The sequence below is a fragment of the Colobus angolensis genome, unplaced genomic scaffold, assembly GCF_000951035.1.
Source record: "Colobus angolensis palliatus isolate OR3802 unplaced genomic scaffold, Cang.pa_1.0 Scaffold500, whole genome shotgun sequence".
Classification (NCBI taxonomy): domain Eukaryota; kingdom Metazoa; phylum Chordata; class Mammalia; order Primates; family Cercopithecidae; genus Colobus; species Colobus angolensis.
Window position 1 is genome coordinate 412,044 of NW_012118489.1, and position 2,170 is coordinate 414,213.

The following is a 2,170-nucleotide window of genomic DNA, read 5'->3' on the forward strand; positions in this document are numbered from 1 at the left end:
AAGAAAAAAAGAAAAGAACAACGCGGCTCTGCGAGTACTGACACAAATCCCCAGCATAAAAAGTGAAAAATGCACACTTTTGTGGAAAAGTGTAAATAGTCTGCTCCCATTTCTATTAGCTAACACACTTGTGTGCACACGGAGCTTTCGGTCCAGTCTGGAAGGGAAGGGCGGGGCCTTCCCGGGAGTGAAGGGGGCGAGGCAGACCTGGACCCTCCAGGGAACGCCCTTGAGTAACCCGGGGACTTGGGACCCGTTCCCACCTAGGACCACGGGCTCAAGATGGCCGGGTAGATGCACCCGGCACGCGCCTCTCCTCCGAAGGGAACCGAAGGAGCTGGCAGGTTTTCACACTTGCAGCAGGTCGGCTGAGAGAACGCGGGATTCAGCCGAGAAGCCACGGGGAGCCCGAGGAGCAGAGCAGAGGCACCCAGGCAGCCTGCGCGGAGAAATCGGATAGGCGGAGACGGCCTGTATGCAGCCCCCGCGAGCAGGGAAAGGGTGAGTGAGAGACCCCGGGGCTCCGCAGTCCCCCTATGGACTTCCACAGCCCCCGACCCTCTCGGGCCTCCAGAATAGGGGGCAGCGGCCGAGAGATTCCCCAGAGGCGTTGCAGGAGCCCACGTGGAGCCCACGGGCTTCCCTGCCCTGAGCAGCTTTAGCTGTAGCCCCCGCCACCCCGAGAGTCCAGCACCGAGGGCAGCTTCTGCCTTGCCTGTGGTAACTGCCGCCGCCAGCTGAGGACCAGGGAGGGAGAGGGGAGGCTGGGTGCTCTCAGGAGTCCCAAAGGACAAATAACCCCGCCGCTGACGCGGGACCCAGACGCGAGCCAACTGCGCGCCCGCCCTGCCCCGCCTGAGCTTTCCGCCCGCAGCCTGGGGACCAGCCCTTCCCTGTCTGTCACAGCCAGAGCCCAAACCCTGGGGGCCTGAAGACAGTCCGCTGGCATTTCCGTCCCCCGAGGACTGGAGCACACGGGCCAGGGGTCTGGGGACTGGTGGCTGCGGGCTTTGTCCGTCACCGCTGGCGGCTGAATACTCCTCCCCCGGGTCTGGGACACAGCCTGCTGATACCACCACGCAGGCCAGGGGACTCGCTTGCCCCTCCCGCCCATCACTCCTGCTGCCCCAGGGCCTGAGATCAGCCACACGCCCAGCCAGGGACTGTCACTACCAGCATTGGAGCAGGGCACCTAGAGGCCCAGGAAAAGGCCCAAGAATCGCTCCCCTGAACCCACTAAGGCCAGGGCCAGCATACACTGCTCTGGGGCTCAAGAACAGGTAAGCACAGCCTCCACTAATAACCGCGCCCTAAGTCACTCAAGTAATGTACAGAGCCTACACTTCTACCCCAAACCAAAGCCACGGTCCCCTACTTAACCACATCATATCTACATCTTCAGGAAGAAGTCCTCCCCTACAAAGTGAATTCACAAACTTGGAAGAAGTGACTGTTCCACGAGATGCCCAGATCTCAACGGAAGGACCCGGGAAGCATGAAAAAGCAAGGAAATGTGATGCCTACAGAAGAACCCAGTAATGCTCCAGCAACAGATCCCCATCCAAAAGAAATTCAGGAAAGCGCAAACAGAAAATTGAGCAGAGAATTGACCCGATTGATTTTAAAGAAGGTCATCAACATGGAAGAGTCTTTTGAACGAGAACACAAAGAAATGAGGAAAAGAGTTGGGGAGACATATGAGATGATTACCTTCCAGAAAGAGGTTTTAAAATTCAACAGAAGAGTATTTCTGGAACTGAAGAAATCATTGGATGAAATACAAAGTACAGTCAAAAGCTTCAATGATAGACTAGAACAAATAGAAGAAAAACTCTCAAGACACAAAATCTGAAGCATTTTTCTCACTTTAAAGAAAATGGGTTGTACACTGGCCATTAATGTGAACGAAACCTGCTGGGTTAATTCTTATTCTGGGGTCTTGGGTAATCGTTAGAGCAAAATAAAAATAATTTCCTTTAGAGATGGTCGATTTTGCAAGATTAGTTATCATGCAGCAGTTGTGTAAAGATGATCTGATTCAGTTACTGAATCTGATCAGTACCGAATTCAGTAGGCACAGTAATCGTAACAGTTGAATGTAGCTGAAGTACATTGTCATGGTCAAGAAAAGCCACTCTGGGCCAGGCGCAGTGGCTCAAACCTGTAATCC

At 54.3% G+C, this 2,170-nt stretch overlaps 1 long non-coding RNA gene across 1 annotated transcript in view; it reads left to right on the forward strand.

The window, feature by feature from the left end:
• The first annotated feature begins 289 nt into the window (after positions 1–289).
• The window catches only part of LOC105524681, a 24,322-nt gene continuing 22,441 nt past the window's right edge, over positions 290–2,170 (forward strand). The window contains exon 1 of the long non-coding RNA XR_001003796.1: positions 290–434. This is a non-coding gene — a long non-coding RNA (uncharacterized LOC105524681). The remainder of the gene's footprint in view (positions 435–2,170) is intronic.